The sequence below is a fragment of the Macaca nemestrina genome, chromosome 12 (genome assembly GCF_043159975.1).
Source record: "Macaca nemestrina isolate mMacNem1 chromosome 12, mMacNem.hap1, whole genome shotgun sequence".
In the NCBI taxonomy this organism is placed as follows: Eukaryota; Metazoa; Chordata; class Mammalia; order Primates; family Cercopithecidae; genus Macaca; species Macaca nemestrina.
In genome coordinates this window covers 19,070,806-19,090,570 of record NC_092136.1, presented here as the reverse complement: position 1 = coordinate 19,090,570, position 19,765 = coordinate 19,070,806, and the positions used below count along the sequence as shown (strand labels likewise).

Genomic DNA, 19,765 nt, shown 5'->3' with positions numbered 1-19,765 from the left:
GGGAGGCAGAGGTTGCAGTGAGCCGAGATTGCACTCCAGCCTGGTGACAGAGCAAAACTCCATCTCAAAAAAAAAAAAAAAAGTTAGATTCACTTGTCCATTGTTATAAGACTCACTAAGGGCATCTCTGAGACATAAACCCAGGGCTCTTAACTCACTGTATAGGGTTCCTTTGCACTGCTGCTGCTTTAAATCCAGTAACAATGAATTTAATGAAGTCCAAGTTTTCTCAATCAATCATAGATACATCCATGAGTAAATAATCATACCAGTTTAAAGACTAACTTCATCAAAAACAAGCACACTAACCACCCACCATGAGGTGCATATAGTAGGCAAAGAACTGCCTATCTTTGATATGGCAGACGCTCTTAGGCATTGGAGGGAAATGTCAATACACACTGAAAAACTGTCAGCATTATTATCATCATCTTGACAATTAGCTAGTATTTTGGGGTGTTTACTCTGAACCAGGCACTTCGCATGTTATTTCTGATACTTACAACAACTCTTGAAAGATAGGTATTATCGTCCCCACACTGTACATTTGTGGCCGCCAGATTTAAAAAGAAGTATTCTGAGCCGGGCGTAGTGGCTCATGCCTGTAATCCCAGCACTTTGGGAGGCTGAGGCGGATCACCTGAAGTCAGGAGTTCAAGACTAGCCTGGCGAACATGGTGAAACTCCATCTCTACTAAAAATTTAAAAAATTAGCCAGGTGTGGTGGTGAGCTCTGTAATCCCAGCTACTTGGGAGGCTGAGGCAGAAGAATCACTTGAACCCGGGAGGTGGAGGTTGCAATGAGCTGAGATCACGCCACTGCACTCCAGCCTGGGCAACAAGAGCAAAACTCCATCAAAAAAAAAAAGAAGAAGAAGTAGTAGTATTCTGGCCAGGCGCGGTGTGGCCCATGCCTGTAATTTGAGCACTTTGGGAGGCCAAGGCAGGCAGATCACTTGCAGTCAGGAGTTCAAGACAGCCTGGCCAACATGGTGAAACTCAGTCTCTACTTAAAATACAAAAATTAGCCGGGTGTGGTGGCACGTGCCTGGTAATCCCAGCTACTCAGGAGGTTGAGGCAGAGAATCGCTGGAACCCGGGAGGCAGAGGTTGCAGTGAGCTGAGATTGAGCCACTGCACTCCAGCCTGGGTGACAGAGTGAGACTCTGTCTCAAAAGAAAAAAAAAAAAATCTCAGAGTCCATGCACTTTTCCTGCTGTACCATGCTCCCTCAGGGCAGAATAACTACACTGCACATGTGCCTGTAATATGAAGTCACTTCAAACTTTGACATAATTTCCTGACTGGAAGTTATGTAATTTAGCCATCTTTTCAATCTTTAGATTGGTTTAGCTAATTTTCTTTTATGATTCCTCAAATGAGTGGTCTTCCAGGGTTTCTCTTTTTAAGGAAGCAGAATCCTTTTTCCAAATGAAATCTTATGTGAAAACACTAAAATGTAAAGCAGGTCAAAGTTGAGCTGCTTTGGCTTAAGCAAGGTGGGAGAACTAAAGCTCTTCCTTACTCTCATGGCCAACTCTTGGGCACTTCCAAGGAATACTTTGAAAAATACTGGTTTAAAACTGAAGACACTGCTTTCTTCATCTCAGCTCTAACATTTGGCAGCTGTATAACCTTTGACAAAAAACAATGTTTCACTTTCTCTCATCCTTTATAGGTTTGTTACAAATATTACATGTTAGAATAAATGTAAAACTCTCTATACATGGTTCACATCCAAAAGTTAGTTTCCTTCTTCTTTATCTACAGTGTTAATAGTTGTTGCCAATTCAAGAAAGCTCAATAAATATATTTGAAGATATTCTTGGCAGCAGAGAAGTGAACAAGTAAATGCTCCCGTAATTCAACTAAAATAAACGAACCTAATAAATCCTTCATTAAAAGTACCAGTGGTATTAGTAACTCCCTCTTAGTCCTTTTGGGCTGCTTTAACAAAATACCAAAAACCACCCAGGCACGGTGGCTCACACCTGTAATCCCAGCACTCTGGGAGGCTGAGGCGGGTGGATCACCTGAGGTCAGGAGTTCAAGACCAGCCTGACCAACATGGTGAAATCCCATCTCTACTAAAAATACAAAATTATCCCAGCGTGGTGGCGCGTGCCTGTAATCCCAGCTACTCAGGGGTCTGAGGCAGGAGAATAGCTTGAACCCGGGAGGTGGAGGTTGCAGCGAGCTGAGAGAGTACCATCACATTCTAGCCGGGGCAACAAGAACAAAACTCCGTCTTAAAACAAACAAACAAACAAACAAAACTGGGTAGCATTATAAACAACAGAAATTTGTTTTTTTGTTTTGATTTGTTTTGTTTTTTTGAGACAGAGTCTTGCTCCGTCACCCAGGCTGGAGTACAGTGGTATGATCTCGGCTCACTGCAACCTCCGCCTCTGCCTCCCGGGTTCAAGCAATTCCTCTGCCTCAGCCTCGCAAGTAGCTGGGACTACAAGTGTGTGACACCGCGCCCAGCTAATTTTTTGTATTTTTAGTAGAAATGGGGTTTCCCCATATTGGCCAGGCTGGTCTCAAACTCCAGACCTCGCGATCTGCCTGCCACGGCGTCCCAAGGTGCTGGGATTACAGGAATGAGCCACCGTGCCCAGCCAGAAATTTTTTTTCAAAGTTCTGGAACTGGAAAGTCCATTGCTGTCTGGTAAGGGCCCAGGGCCCAGTTCACAGACAGCGCCTTATTGCTGTGTTCTCACATGCTAGAAGAGGCAAGGGGGTTTCTCACGTCTCTTTTATAAGGGCTCTGTCCTCATGACCCAATCATCTCCCAAAAGCCCCCCCCTTCTAATACCATCACTCTGTAGGTGAGGATTTCAATATATAAATTCCAAGTAGACATAAACATTTAGACCATAGCACCCTCCCAGCTTAGCCTCCCAGTCAGCCACTGACTCATGGACCCAAAACCACAATTTTGATAATAGAGAAAAAAGAGATCCCTTATGACACCCCTTAACATAGACATGATGTTTGAGATGGGTAAGTTACTGTGGTACTGAGTATCTTAACTTTGGCATTTCCTGAGCTGAGCATTTCAACTGGCAACTTAATTCTAAGATTTAATGAGTGTTTTAATGTTCATATTCTACAACAAAATCTAATGTTCATTTGCCCATCTTCCAGGCTTCTATTTTTTCAGGCACCGCAAGCCAAAAAATACATCTATGTCATGTGCATCCTCACCTAAGAAATTTTAAGCTGGCTCTTGCCTAAACCAGTCATTAAGAATCCATTGCCATGATCTATTATTAATAACATGTTCCCATTTCTTCATGTATAACCAGAGACCAAAGCTATTTTTATAGGAAAGAGATTGTCGGTCCCAATCTAAGCCCAGCCAACTCTCAAATCACACACTCTATGGAAGCTGCAGATGTTGGCTTTGATCACTATGATTCAGGAAGAATCATAACAGTAGATCACATAGCTAAGAAAAGAGTCATTTAAGATAAGGAAGACATCCCTGAGTATTCAATATGGATGTGGAATCCAAAAAGATTTAGAATACTAATCTAGTATTTTACCAGGAACCTTGAGCAATTCACCTGCTTTCCCTTATTGCTTCGTGAAAAAAGTGAAAATATAGTCATGAAAATGCCAGAGACGTTGGTGTTTGCTGTTGTTTTGTACACAGAGATCTCCATGTGTTGCTGAGGCAGGTCTCGAACTCCTGGGCTCAAGAGATCCTCACGCCTCAGACTCCCAAAGTCCTGGGATTACAGGCATGACTCATTGTGCCCAGCCAGACATATTGCTTTGATTAACCATCAATTATGTCCCAGGGTTACCAGGGACCTCAGCAAGTCATCTCTGTCATCTCCCTCATTTCTAAACAAGCTCACACCTAAATGATCCCAGAAAGATAGTCTTTGGAGAAGATACTTCACAATATCCCTTGGTAACAACATTTCAGTATCTTGTAGTCAGGAAGTTCTTTCTAATGTGTAATCTACATCCTTTATGTTGCAATTAAAACACATTCCCTCTTGTCCTGTCCTCTATGGAAAGAGAACATCTGCTTAACACCACCTGAACAATATCCCTCCAAGAGATTATAAAATATAGGAAGCCCGTTTCAAATAGCTTCATGTAAATGCAACATGGCTTTATATGGGTCACCTTAGACAAAGAACATGATTAAGAGTCTTAAATTCCTAATTCCATCACTGACTTGCTCTGAAGATGATAGGAAGTTAAAACCATGCAGATGCTGTGCTTCAATTACCCCATCAGTAAAATGCAAATAATAAAACCAGAATGTTAGAACTCAGTTCTTCATACAGGAAAGAGATTCTGAGTCCCAATCTAAGCCCAGCCAAACTCAGAAATCACATACTCTGGAGAAGCTGCAGATGTTGGCTTTGATCTCTAACATGTCAGAAGATCATTAACAGTAATATATCAATAATATATTACCATAGGACCTGCAATTCCATTCCTAGGTATATTCCTGAACTAACTGAAAATAAGCCCACACACGTGCATGTTCAAAGCAACACTATTCACAATAGCAGAAGGCAGAAACAGCCCAAATGTTCTTCAACGGATGAATGGATAAACAAATGTGATATATACACACAATGGAATATTATTCAGTCGTGAAAAGGTATGAAGTACTGACAAATACTCCAATGGAGATAAATAAACCTCCAAACACTACGCTAAGTCAAAGAAGTCAGACACAAAAGATCACATATTGTAGTATGACATTTATATGAAATATCCAGAATAGATCAATCCACAGAGACAGAATGCAGATTGGTGGTTATCGCGCTGGAGGAAGGGCAGAATGAGGATAAACTGCTTAACTGGTAAGGGGTTTTACTTTGGAGAGATGGTAATGTTTGAAACTAAACAGGTTGCAGAACATTGTGAATGTACTTAAATGCCACTGAATTGTTCATTTTAAGATGGCTAATTTTATGTGAAGTCAATTTCAGCTCAGTAAGTCCTTATTCTAAAAAAAAAAAAAAAAAAAAATGCAGCCAGGCAGGGTGGCTCATGCCTATAATCCCAGCACTTTGGGAGGCCGAGGCGGGCAGATCACCTGAGGTTGGGAGTTCGAGACCAGCCTGACCAATATGGAGAAACCCTGTCCTACCAAAAGTACAAAATTAGCCGAGCATCGTGGTGCATGCCTATAATCCCAGGTACTCAGGAGGCGGAGGCAGGAGAATCACTTCAACCCGGGAGAAGGAGGTTGCGGTGAGCCGAGATCGTGCCATTGCACTCCAGCCTGGGCAACAAGAGTGAAACTCTGGCTCAAAAACAAAACAAAACAAAAAATGCCAGAAGCTGAGTGTGGTGGTCTGTACCTGTAATCCAACTACTTGGGAGGTTGAAGGAGGAGGAAAGCTTGAGTTCAAGGTTACAGTGAACTATGATCACCACTGCCATCTAGCCTGGAAGAAAGAGTGTCTCAAATAAATAAATAAAAGAATGCTAGAAGAATTAATAAGGACAATGTCCATATAAGCATTTCCCAGGAAAGTTACCATATAAAATTCCAGGTAGGGACGGACGTGGCGGCTCATGTCTGTAATCCTAGAACCTTAGGAAGCCAAGGTGGGTGGATCACCTGAGCTCAGGAATTCGAGACCAGCCGGGCCAACATGACGAAACCCTGTCTCTACTAAAAATACAAAAATTAGCCAGGTGTGGTGGTATGTGCCTGTAATCCCAGATAGTTGGGAGGCTGAGGCAAGAGAGTTGCTTGAACCCAGGAGGCAGAGGTTGCAGTAGGCCAAGATCGCACCACTGCACTCCGGCCTGGGCAACAGAGCAAGACTCTGTTTTACAAAAAAAAAAAAAGAAATATATATATATACACACACACATATATATGTAGGACTGTAGCCAAAATGTTTATTATTATCATATCAATATGGCTAATTAGACTCTGTGCAAAGTATATAAATCACAAACTATTAATAGAAAACAAAAGTATAGAACTTTGTCACAATTATACAATCACTATATGGAAATAAGAGCCAATAAACAAGTAAATGAATAAAGAGATTAACCAAGCACCTCAGCTAATTAGCTACAGCAACAATGACCACAGGAAAGCAATTCAAAAAAATAAGTAAATAAAGGAATGAACTTTAAAAGCCAATAATACCAAAATACTAAGACCCATTCAGTAGGGAAGTGAAAAAAGAAAGGCTAAACATAGCAAAGTTTAAAAGTACATAAAAAGGGCCAGGCATGGTGGCTCACGCCTGCAATCCCAGCACTTTGCGAGGCTGAGGCAGGAGGATCACTTGAGGTCAGGAGTTCGAGACCAGCCTGACCAACATGGAGAAACCCTGTCTCTAATAAAAATAAAAAATAAGCGGCGAGTGGGGGTGCATGCCTATAATCCCAGCTACTCAGGAGGCTGAGGCAGGAGAATCGCTTGAACCCGGGAGGCAGAGGTTGCAGTGAGCTGAGATCACGCCACACTGCACTCCAGCCTGGGCAACAAGAGCAAAACTCCATCTCAATAAATAAATAAATAAAGTAAGTAACATAAAAAATGGATAAACCCTTAAGGCCAACATAAAAAGGCCATGAGAATCATTACTCTCACCATTTTGCAAATATCTTCATGCCCTCACTCTTTTCTCTCTTAATATAACCTTCTGGGGCAAGATACCAAGCTAAGCAGCCAAGAATACAAAAAATGGAAAGGTACAGCTCCTATCTTCATGGATCTTACTGTCTTAGAGTATACTTCTTATGAGGAAACAGACATGTTTTGTTTCGAGGTGGAGTCTTGTTCTGGGATCGCCCAGGCCAGTGCAGTGAGGGGATCTCAGCTCACCGCAACCTCCACCTCCTCAGTTCAAGTGATTATACTGCCTCAGCCTCCTGAGGAGCTGGGATTACAGGTGTGTACCTCCACGCCTGGCTAACTTTTGTATTTTTAGTAGAGACATGGTTTCACCATGTTGGCCAGGCTGGTCTTGAACTTCTGACCCCAGGTGATCCGCCTGCCTCGACCTCCCGAATTGCTGGGATTACAGGCATCAATCACCACACCCAGCCTACACATGTTAATAATCAAAATACACAGACCATCTCCACTTCGTCCCTTCCCACGCCTTAAACCCAATTCAATTGAGCTTCTGGCCCTGCTTTCCTCCAATATTGTTCTTGCTATAATCATCAATGATCTCTGTGTTGCTAAATCCAACAATGTACAGTGATTACTCCCTTCCTGAAATATGCTCTTATGTTGGTTTCTCTAATAACAAGCTCTTAGATTTTCTCTTGAATTCCTTGGAGCGTGGTCTTCTCCTCCTACTCTATACTTGTTCTCTAGGAGATCTCATCCACTTCCCTTTGTTGTAAATATCATCTATATACTAATACCATCCAGATTTCTCTCCAGCGCCACTTTTGTGAATCAGCCTAGAGACTACGTACTTGATATCTACGCTTGTATGTTTTCACAGGCATCTAACACTTAGCATGACTAAAACTGAGATCTTCATTCCACTCCCCAACTCTAATCCAAATCTACTCCTCCTCCAATGTTTCCATCTCAGAAACACCACCTTCATCTACCCAGATGCTCAGGCCAAAAATCTGGAATTATACTTGACACCTTCCTCTTCCCACACATCCAATCCATTAAGTCTTGCCTGTCCTAATTCTAAAATATCTACTGAATCTTTCTACTTCTATCTCCACTGCCTACAGTCTAATCCAAACCATCATTGCCTTTTGCCTGGACCTCTGTAATACTTCCTAACCACACTTCCCCCATTTCTTCTCTTTCCAAATCACTCCCCACAATGTACCCACAGTAATGGGGTACTGCTGTTGTTATTGTTGTTTTGGAGACAGAGCCTTGCTCTGTCACCCAGCCTGGAGTGCAGTAGCATGGTTTTAAGCTCACTGCAGCCTCAACCTCCCCAGACCAGGTGATCCTCCCACCTTAGCCTCCCAAGTAGCTGGAAGCACAGGTGTGAGCCACCACACCCAGTTAATTTTTTTGAACTTTTTGTAGAGATGGGATCTCACCACGTCATCCATGCTGGCCTCAAACTCCTGAGCTCAAGCAATCCCCCCGCCTCAGCTTCCCAAAGTGCTGGGATTACAGGCATAAACCACCGTGCCCAGCCCCAGAGTAACGTTTTAAAATAATATATAAGGTCATGACACTCATGCTTAAAACCTTCAAAATCTTCTAATTATACTCAGGATAAAAATCCAAAAGCCGGCCAGGTATGGTAGCTCATGCCTGTAATCCCAGGACTTTGGGAGGCCAAAGCGGGTATATCACCTGAGGTCAGAAGTTCAAGACCAGCCAGGACAACATGGTGAAACCCTGTCTCTACTAAAAATGAAAAAATTTGACCAGGCGCGGTGGCTCTCCTGATCAAGAAGTCAGGAGATCGAGACCATCCTGGCCAACATGTGAAACCCCGTCACTACTAAAAATACAAAAAATTAGCTGGGTGTAGTGGCAGACGCCTATAGTCCCAGCTGCTTGGGAGGCTGAGGCAGGAGAATGGCGTGAGCCCAGGAGGCGGAGCTTGCAGTAAGCCAAGATCGCGCCACTGCACTCCTGCCTGGGCGACAGTGAGAGATTCTGTCTCAAAAAATAAATAAATAAATAAACAAATAATTTTAAAAATTACCCATGTGTGGTGGCACGTGACTGTAGTGCCAGCTACTCGAGAGGCTGACGCAGGAGAACCACTTGAACCCAGGAGGCGCAAACTGCACTGAGCCGAGACCACATTACCGCACTCCAGCATGGGCGACAGGGCAAGACTCCACCTCAAAAAAAAAAAATTCCAAAAGCCTTGCTGCCTGTAATTTCACCACTATGGGAGGCCAAGATGGGAAAGGATCTCTTCAGTCCAGGAGTTTAAGATCAGCCTAGGCAACATAGTGAGGCTTTGTCTGTACAAATAATCAAAAATTACCTAGGCATGGTAGTGGGTGCCTCTAGTCCAAGCTACTTGGGAAGCTGAGGTGGGAGGATCCTTGAGCCTAGAAGGTCAAGACTACAGTAAGCTGTGATCACACCACTGCATGCTAGCCTGGGAAACAGAGACGCTGTCTCAAAAAAAAAAAAAAAAAAAAAAAAATCCGAAAGCCTTGACATAGTTGTGCCTAAGTCTCTATCCTCATTCTATGCCTCTTTCCTCCATCCCCTACTGTTCACTGTATTCCAACCATATCAATCTTCTTCCAGTTTCTCAAATGTGTCAAGTTCCTTCCTATCTTGGGAATTTCATACATGTTAGTCCCTTCCCTTTCTATCCTTCTAGTCTCTGCTTAAATATCACTTCTTCAGAAAAATACTTCTCAAACCTCCAGTTTAATTCAGGTTCCCCTACTATAATCTCTTTTTATTTTTCTGGCATAGGTTTGCCACACATTGCAATTATATGTTTATTGGTGTAATTATTTGTTTACTGTCTCTCTTTCCTCTGGACTATAATCTCCATAAAGGCATGGACATCTATTTTTCCACTCTACTCTTAGTATATTGACCTAGTGTTTAGCTTAAAGTGTTTAGTAGTTGAGAATCAGTATAACTTAGAGGTTAAGGGCAGGGGAATGTGGAGCCAGGTTGTTTGGACTCGAATCCTGGTTCTGCCATTTGCTAGCTATATATCTTGGGCAAATTGCTTAACTTCTCTGTGCCACAACTGCTACATCAATAAAATGAGAAGAATAAAAGTACTTATGTCATAAGGTTGTTAGTGAGAATGAAAAGAATCAACGCAAAGTGCTTACTACAGTACCTGGCACAAAGCATTCATAAGGACTGGTTCTGATCAGAACCAATATTTGATAGACAAACAAAAGTCTGAAAAAGTAAGAATTGAGACACAGAATCACAACCAAGAAATAGTTCTAAAAGGCTTCACAGGGATATGTCATAACTTTAAAAAAAAAAAATCCATAGTACATAATACACAGCATTATGGTATCCTCACCGCCTACTGAAGGAGTACACATGCAACAAACATTTATCAAATGAATGACTGAAAAATACACACTCTGCTATAATCACTAGATAGAATTTTTAAAAAAATTTTTTGAGACAGGGTCTTGCCATGATGATGCCCAGGATGGAGTATAGTGGTGTGATCTTGGTTCACTGCAGGCTTGATCTAACAGGCTCAGGCAATCCTCCTGCCTCAGCCTCCCAAGTAGCTGGGACTACAGGCATGCACCACCATTTACAGCTAATTTTAAAAAATTGTTGCCAGGCGCAATGGCTCACATCTGTAATCCCACCACTTTAGGAGGCCAAGGTGAGTGCATAACCTGAGGTCAGGAGTTCAAGACCAGGATGGCCAACATGGTGAAACCCCATCTCTACTAAAAATACAAAATTATCTGGACATGGGCCCAGGCACAGTGGCTCACGCCTGTAATCCCAGCACTATGAGAGGCCGAGGTGAGTGGATCATCTGAGGTCGGGAGTTCAAGACCAGCCTGACCAACGTGGAGAAACCCTGTCTCTACTAAAAATACAAAATTAGCTGGACGTGGTGGTGCATGCCTCTAATCCCAGCTACTGGGGAGGCTGAGGCAGGAGAATCACTTGAACCTGGGAGGTGGAGGTTGCAGTGAGCTGAGATTGCACCATTGCACTCCAGCCTGGGCAACAAGAGCGAAACTCCGTCTCAAAAAAAAAAAAAAAGGTTATCTGGATGAGGTGATGGGCGCTTGTAAACCCAGCTACTCAGGAGGCTGAGGCAGGAGAATCACTTGAACATAGGAGGTAGAGGTTGCAGTGAACTGAGATCACACCACTCACTGCACTCCAGCCTGGGTGACAGAGCGAGACTCTTTCAAAAAAAAAAAAAAAAAAAAAAAAAGGCCGGGCGCGGTGGCTCATGCCTGTAATCTCAGCACTTTGAGAGGCCAAGGCGGGCGGATCACGAGGTCAGGAGATCGAGACCATCCTGGCCAACATTTTTAGTAGAAACCCCATCTCTACTAAAAATACAAAAAATTAGCCGGGCTTGGTGGCGGACGCCTGTAGTCCCAGCTGCTCAGGAGGCTGAGGCAGGAGAATGGCGTGAATCCGGGAGGTGGAGCTTGCAATGAGCCGAGATCGAGCCACTGCACTCCAGCCTGGGTGACAGAGCGAGACTCCGTCTCAAAAAAAAAAAAAAAAAAGGCCGGGCGCAATGGCTTGCACCTGTAATCCCAGCACTTAGCACTTTGGGAGGCTGAGGCGGGCGGATCACAAGGTCAGCAGATCGACACCATCCTGGCTAACACGGTGAAAGCCTGTCTCTACTAAAAATACAAAAATTAGCCAGGTGTGATGGCATGCACCAGTTGTCCCAGCTACTCGGGAGGCTGAGGCAGGAGAATCGCTTGAACCCAGGAGGTGGAGGTTGCAATGAGCTAAGATCGCACCACTGCACTCTAGCCTGGGCGACAGATCAAGACTTCATCTCAAAAAAAAAAAAAAACATATATACACACACACACACACACACACACACACACACACACACACACATATAAAATCCCAGCCTCCCAAACTGCTGGGATTACAGGTATAGTCCACCATACCAGGCATAAAGACCTTTATAATTAGAAAATAACAATAATTTTTTTTTTTTTTTGAGATGGAGTTTCACTCTTGTTGCCCAGGCTGGAGTGTGATGGCACGATCTCGGCTCACTGCAACCTCTACCTCCCTGGTTCAAGCGATTCTCATGCCTCAGCCTCCCAAGTAGCTGGGATTACAGATATGCACCACCACACCCAGCTAATTTGTATTTTTAGTAGAGACGGGGTTTCTCCACGTTGGTCAGGCTGGTCTTGAACTCCCAACCTCAGATGATCCACTCACCTCGGCCTCCCAAAGTGCTGGGATTACAGGCATGAGCCACCGTGCATGAGCCACCGTGCCCAGCCGAAAATAATAATGATTTTTAAAGCTGGACGCAGTGGCTCACACCTGTAATTCCAGTACTTATGGAAGTTGAGGTGGGCAGATCACTTGAGGCCAGAGTTCAAGACAAGCCTGGCCAACATGGCAAAACCCTGTCCCCATTAAAAGAAATACAAAAATTAGTCAGCTGTGGTGGCACACACCTGTAATCCCAGTTACTCGGGAGGCTGAGGCACAAGGATCACTGGAACCCAGGAAGCAGAGTTTGCAGTGAGCCAAGATTGTGCCACTGCACCAGAGCAAGATTGTCTCAAAAAAATAATAAAATAATTTTTGAATTAAAAATAAAGATTCAACTTTTTACTTTGTTTTCCTAGCTAGGATTTGAACCTATATCCTTTTACTTTAATTTGAAGGGTACTGAGGGGAAAGAGGGACAAATATGCTGTTTTAACTTCCTCTTCCCTATTAAAGTTTTACCAAAGCATCTAAACTTCAATCTAAGAATCACTATCATGTGTTCTTTTGGAAAACTTTATTTTGTTATAATAATAACATTGTTACTAACAACTGGCATATACAGCACCTAGCACTGTTCTAAATGCTTTATACATATTAACTAATTTAGTTCTTACAACAACTGTAACAACATTTTACAGTTGAGGAGAGACACACAGAGACTAAGTAACTTCCCCAAGTTGTACAGCTAGTAAGTAGGGGTGCTGAAATTTGAACCAGGCTGCTTGACTCCAGGAGTCAGTGCAACTATGCTGCTATTCAAAAGTCTGGGGAGAGAAATTTTTCTGTCCTGTTTTCAGTGGTCACCTAGAATAAAATATTCCAATTTTCTCTGCAAGTCAAATGTGCTTATTAATCCTCTCCAACTCAGCAAAATTTCAGATGCTTCATTACACTATAGGTATATATGCCTATGATCTATTCTGGAGAGCAGAAATAAGTGATGAAATCATGAAGTGTGAAATTTGTTTCAGCTCATTTTACAGAAACACAACTTCAGGCCAGGCACAGTGGCTCACGCCTGTAATCCCAACATGTTGGGAGGCTGAGGCGGGCAGATCACCTGAAGACATGAGTTCGAGACCAGCCTGGCTAACATGGTGAAACCCCATCTCGACTCAAAATACAAAAATTAGCCGGACACCGTGGAACACACCTGTAGTCCCAGTTACTCGGGAGGCTGAGGCACGAGAATCACTTGAACCCGGGAGGTGGAGGCTGCAGTGAACCAAGATTACACCACTGCACTCCAGCCTGGGCCACAGAGTGAGACCCTGCCACAAAAAAAAAAGTAAAAAATTAAACTCATTAGTCAAGCATGCTAGATATTTAAGTCATAGTTATCCTTGACTATGTAAAACCCAATGTTATCATACATTAAATACCAGACAAATATTACATGTAGCAATCTTAAGTGACGGCTTAAATGGCAGCAGGGAAACTTAAATTTACACAATCATGATTTACGATTCCAACTTTTCAAGGGGATTAAGGATGCTATGACTGAAGGCTCCAATCCCTGTAAATACCCAGGGCCCACCTCACTTCTTCTTCCCCCGTCAGCCCTTGTTTATTTCCTTCAGAATACTTGTTTCAGTCTAAATTTCAACATTTACCAAATACCTATGTTTTCCACTGGAATAAACTCCATAAGGATAAGAACACCTATGTCCACCATTGTATCCCAACATCTAATGAGTCTTCAATAAATATTTGCTAGATGAACAAATGTCTGCAAAAGTAAGGGTTGATACACACAGTCACAATCAAGAAATAGCTCCACAAGGTCTGATGGGAATATTTCTGACCTCAGAAATAAACAGTACCCAGCCTGGATGACACACCGAGACTCCGTCTCAAAAAAAAAAATAAATAAAATAAAATTAAAAAAAGAAATAAACACAGTACCAAAACAACACACAATGAAGAAAGAAAAAAAATTTGGGTAGAGAAGTGAAGATTATTAACCCTAAGAACAGAGGAAGAGACAGAAAATAAGTTAGAAAAGAAAAGGAAGGAGGCCGGGTGCTGTGGCTCATGCATGTAATCATAGCACATTGAGAGGCCAAGTTGGGTGGATCACTTGAGGTCAGGGGTTCAAGACCAGCCTGGCCAACATGGTGAAACCAGGTCTCTACTAAAAATGCAAAATTAGCTGGGCGTGGTGGCACGTGTCTGCAATCCCAGCTACTCGGGAAGCTGAGGAGGGAGAATCACTTGAACCTGGGAGGCTGAGGTTGCAACGAGCCAAGATAGCGCTGCTGCACTCCAGGAGGCTGGGTGACAGAGCGAGACTCCATCTCAAAAAAAAAAAAAAAAAAAGTAGCAAGTTGCCCAAGAACTTAAATAACATCTGTTCATTGTTGTTGTAAAACAGCATAGAAGTTAACACTTGAAGAGTACTTTATCCTTTTAAAGCATTTTCACATACTTTTCCTCAATGTAATCAACGTAAGTATCATGATGGGCCGGCACGGTGGCTCACACCTGTATTCCCAGCACTTAGGGAGGCCAAGGCAGGTGGATCACCTGAGGTCAGGAGTTTGAAACCAGCCTGATTAACGTGGTGAAAACCCATCTCTACTAAAAAAAAACAAATACAAAAATTAGCCGGGCACATGCCTGTAGTCCGAGCTACTAGGGAGGCTGAGGCAGGAGAATCGCTTGAACCCAGGAGACAGAGGATGCAGTGAGCCGAGATTGCACCATTGCACACCAGACTGGGCAACAAGAGTGAAACTCCATCTCAAAAAAAAAAAAAAAAGGATTATGATGGATGTTTTACTTTTCCATTCTTTAAATACAGACTCAGAAAAGCATTCAAAGCCTTTGATTTGAATCTCAGCTCTACTATACCTACTGTGTGATCTTGGTTAAATTATTTATTGTCACTGAGCTTCAGCAAAAAAAAATGGAAAAAACAGTATCTCTATAAGGAAATTAACATCTACTATAAAGGACTCTTACAAGTATTAAATGAAATAACACATGTAAAGAACATGACACAGTAAATGCTCAATAAAGGACACTAACCTTCCCTACAGCCTCCTTAAATAATTTATACAAGACTTCTCGGCCGGGCGCGGTGGCTCAAGCCTGTAATCCCAGCACTTTGGGAGGCCGAGACGGGCGGATCACGAGGTCAGGAGATCGAGACCATCCTGGCTAACACGGTGAAACCCCGTCTCTACTAAAATATACAAAAAACTAGCCGGGCGAGTTGGCGGGCGCCTGTAGTCCCAGCTACTCGGGAGGCTGAGGCAGGAGAATGGCGTGAACCCGGGAGGCGGAGCTTGCAGTGAGCTGAGATCCGGCCACTGCACTCCAGCCTGGGCAGCAGAGCAAGACTCCGTCTCAAAAAAAAAAAAAAAAAAAAAAAGACTTCTCAGTAGTAAACCTAGGGCTTAAACCCAGATCTCCTAATTACTTAATCTATTTTCTCCTTACATTACATTGGCAGGCTGCCACATAGTACTGGACACATAAATACATTCCGACAATAAATAATCACAAAATTTTTATCCATCAGTAACTAATTTTAGCTGTGCAAAAACAAAAAAAAAATTGATCATATTAACCTGGGGGAGCTAGAAAAGATAAAATATAAATGACCCCAAACCACAGGACAGGCTGTACCAGAACACTTCTGTACAAACAGAAATTAAGACACTGAAAGCTCTCTCTGAGTTTATGAGGAACAATTGGAGAATGAAACAAGAATGACTGTGATTAAAGGAACTTAAGTTTTTTGGAGATAAACCAAACCACTGGGCAAAAAAATGTGGATTCCACTCCAAAATAACTCTATCAAGGCTGAGGCATACCTTGGAAAAAGACACCTTACTGTGCTAACGAAACATTTTCTCTTATTCCTTTAAGAGTGAGATAAATTGGAAGAGTGAGAGAAACTGTCAACTTAAACAGACAACATTCACCAATATGCTTGAGGACCATAATGTTTGGATTCGATATTAACAAGCACCCTAAAGTTACATGATCAAAACAAAAGTTTTATAAGTATCCTAACACATATTGAAAATATTGTGAAAATTATACAGTATAAAAATATATGGCCAGGCACGGTGGCTCATGCCTCTAATCTGAGCAGTTTCGGAGGCCAAGATGGGCGGAACACAAGGTCAGGAGATCGAGACCATCCTGGCCAACATGGTGAAACCCCATTTCTACTAAAATACAAAAAATTAGCTGGGCATGGTGGTGCACACCTGTAGTCCCAGCTACTCGGGAGGCTGAGGCACAGGAATCTCTTGAACCCAGGAGGCAGAGGTTGCAGTGAGCCGAGATTGCGCCACTGCCTCCAGCCTGGTGACAGAGCAAGACTCCGTCTCAAAAAAATAAATTTAAAAAAATGTAAGCCAAGTGCATGCACCTGTAGTTCCAGCTATTGGGGAGGGCTACTTGAGCCCAGGAGTTTGAGGCCAGCCTGAGCAACATAGGGAGACCTCATCTCTCAAAAAAAAAAAAAAAAAAAAAAAGGCCGGGCGCGGTGGCTCAAGCCTGTAATCCCAGCACTTTGGGAGGCCGAGACGGGCGGATCACGAGGTCAGGAGATCGAGACCATCCTGGCTAACCCGGTGAAACCCCGTCTCTACTAAAAAATACAAAACACTAGCCGGGCGAGGTGGCGGGCGCCTGTAGTCCCAGTTACTTGGGAGGCTGAGGCAGGAGAATGGCGTAAACCCGGGAGGCGGAGCTTGCAGTGAGCTGAGATCCGGCCACTGCACTCCAGCCCGGGCGACAGAGTGACACTCCGTCTCAAAAAAAAAAAAAAAAAGTAAATTACTACTTTATTAATAAAAATAATTGTTTTTTAACGACATACATAACTAATATTTTTCAAGCAATGTACATAACTCTGTTCCAGGTCAAGTTCTAGAAGTTCAAATCTTCAATCATCTCCAAGAACTTTCTTACTAAAAGACAGAATTCATTTACATTCTGAACCTGTTCAGTTTTTAAAGGAAATGTCAAAAGAGAACCCAATCTAACATTGACAGAACAATGCAAGATTTAACCAAGTAAGTTAAAAGCTGAGTGAAAACACAAAAAATTAGCCGGGCATCGTGGCCTGCGCCTGTAATCCCAGCTACACGGGAGGCTGAGGCAGGAGAATTGCTTGAATCCGGGAAGTGGAGGTTGCAGTGAGTTCCACTGCACTCCAACCTGGGCGACAGAGCAAGACTCCATCTCAAAAAAAAAAAGAAAAGAAAAAAGAAAAAAGAAAAAGAAAAAAAGCTGAGTGAACTTCTATCACAAAGCATGGGATAAGTTGATTAAGTTGATAAGCTCTATCCCTGTAACCTCCCATCAACACCACCAAATTTCTTGGCCTCAATTCACCTTAAGCCTCTGCCAATTATTTCCTGCAGAAACATAATAAAATATTCCTAAGATTGCTTCAAGACACTCACAGCAATTTCCATTTGTTATTTAGCATTCATTAGGAGTCAATGAGATATTCTTTATAACTCTAAATTCTACACAGAACTTATCAATTCCCAGTGGACAATGTTGCTTTCTTCTCTACATTCTTTTATCTGATATACATTCTCTTCTACCATAAAAACTTTTTCAAAAATGCACATTCTTAGCTTATCCCCAATCTAGATTCTCCATAAAGATAGTCTGGTGGCTCTTCATTAATCCCTTTCTGGGAGCACTGAGGTCGTGTAACTAGGAAATTGCTCATGATTAAGGGCCATTCATTTAAATCTTGCTGACCTCACACAAAAAATTAAAGGAACAGTAATCTTTCCAAAACTTATATAAGAATACTAAAATAGTGGGAGAATGTAGCCTTGTACAGTCTCCACTCAAGGACTAGGAAATGAATCTCTATACCCTTAAAACCACTCTCTTGGCTGGGCGCGGTGGCTCATGCCTGTAATCCCAGCACTTTGGGAGGCCAAAGCAGGTGGATCACGAGGTCAGGGGTTCAAGACCAGCCTGGCCAAGATGGTGAAACCCCATCTCTACTAAAAATACAAAAAATTAGCCAGGTGTGGTGGTGGTGCCTGTAATCCTAGCTACTCGGGATGCTGAGGCAGAGAACTGCTTGAACCTGGGAGGCGGAGGAGGTCGTAGTGAGCTGAGATAGCGCCACTGCACTCCAGCCCGGGGGGCAAAGCAAGACTCTGTCTCAAAACAAACAAACAAACAAACAAACAAAAAACACCCTCCTACTGATTCTACATACTTTGGAAACTTATCCAACCCAGAATGACCTCAAGACTGATTTTTTTTTTTTTTTTTTTTTTTTTTTTTTTTGATACAGAGTTTGGCTCTTGTTGCCCAGGCTGGAGTGCAATGATGTGATCTCGCTCATGGCAACTTCTGCCTCCTGGATTCAAGTGATTCTCCTGCCTTACCCTCCCGAGTAGCTGGGATTACAGGCATGCACCACCACGCCCGGCTAATTTTGTATTTTTAGGTTTCTCCACATTGGTCAGGCTGGTCTCGAACTCCCAACCTCAGGTGATCCACCCGCCTTGCCCTCCCAAAATGCTGGGATTACAGGTGTGAGCCACTGCACCCGGCAGGCTGATATTTTTTTTTCCCCAACAAAGAAGTGACACAAATTAGGATCATGACACTGAATCCGATGAAAATGAGAGACTTAGTCCCCAACCTTTCCAAGTTGGGAAGGAAAAGAGAACCACAAAGGAGTTTCATTTAAATATCTCAATATTTGAATGATTTCTACATACAGCCTTTTTTAGCTTTTGTATGTGCAGTGACCAAACTAGTAATCAAATATAACAAAACTGGGCGGGCGCGGTGGCTCATGCCTGTAATTCCAGCACTTTGAGAGGCCAAGGTGAGCGAATCACTTGAGCCCAGGAGTTCAAGACCAGCCTGGCCAACGTGATGAAACCCCACTTTACTACAAATACAAAAATTAGCCGAGTGTGGTGGCGCGCGCCTGTAGTTCCAGCTAGTCAGGAGACAGAGGCAGGGGAATCGCTTGAACCCGGGAGGCAGAGGTTGCAGTAAGCCAAGATTGCGCCACTGCACTCCAGTTTGGGCGACAGAGCGAGACTGTCTTAAAAAAAAAAAAGAGAGAGAGAGAGAGACTCCTTGGGTTTCCTTTGGATACTCCCCAGAAAGCAGACCCTCATACAGGACAAGCGTTTGCCTTCAAAGTCTTGACCATCCTCTACTAGACTAACCACAAACACCATAGTTGTTCAGATTTCCAAAGAGGCTGGGGAGGAGGAGGATAAACCAACCAGGAAACAATGTAGACAACAAGGTTATCAGGAAACAAAGTAGGCAACAAGGTTATCAAGAAACAAAAAGAAACTGTCATTGCTACACTAGCTAAAATGATACAGACTTTGAAAAGCTAAACAGCCAAGAAACCACATGGTTCCTTTACTTCTGAAGCCTCTAGTGACAGGATTTGTATTCCTAACAGTCTATATTCCTAGGAAAAGAGGGATCACAGGCGATCAAACAACAACTCACTGTTTTCATAACTTGACTGGTAACTGGGGGAAAGGGAACTGGTAAATGACAAAAAGTGACTTACAGTGCATTTAATGATCTGTTGGGGATATGGGGGGAAGTCACGTCCCAGACATCAGCCTCAGTTTCCCCACCCAAAAAAGGCGAGAACATGACACTTCGCTCCGAGGAGCCAGAGGACCTTGTTCCATACGCCTCCACCTACTCAAAGGTCCCTTCAAACGCTGGACTCAGTAGGGGTCCCCAGTTCAACTGAGGCATGACACCCGGAGACTTCGGGGTGGGGGGAAAGGATAAAGGAAGGAAGGTCAAAGTGCGCAAAGCTCTGTCGGTTCCTGGAAAGCCATTTTCCCCACACACTGG

The 19,765-nt window shown here is 43.1% G+C and overlaps 1 protein-coding gene across 7 annotated transcripts in view; it reads right to left on the bottom strand.

Moving 5' to 3' along the window:
- The window catches only part of LOC105471664 (autophagy and beclin 1 regulator 1), a 201,137-nt gene that overhangs the window by 180,835 nt on the left and 537 nt on the right, over positions 1 to 19,765 (bottom strand). The gene's annotated exons all lie outside the window — the stretch shown is intronic.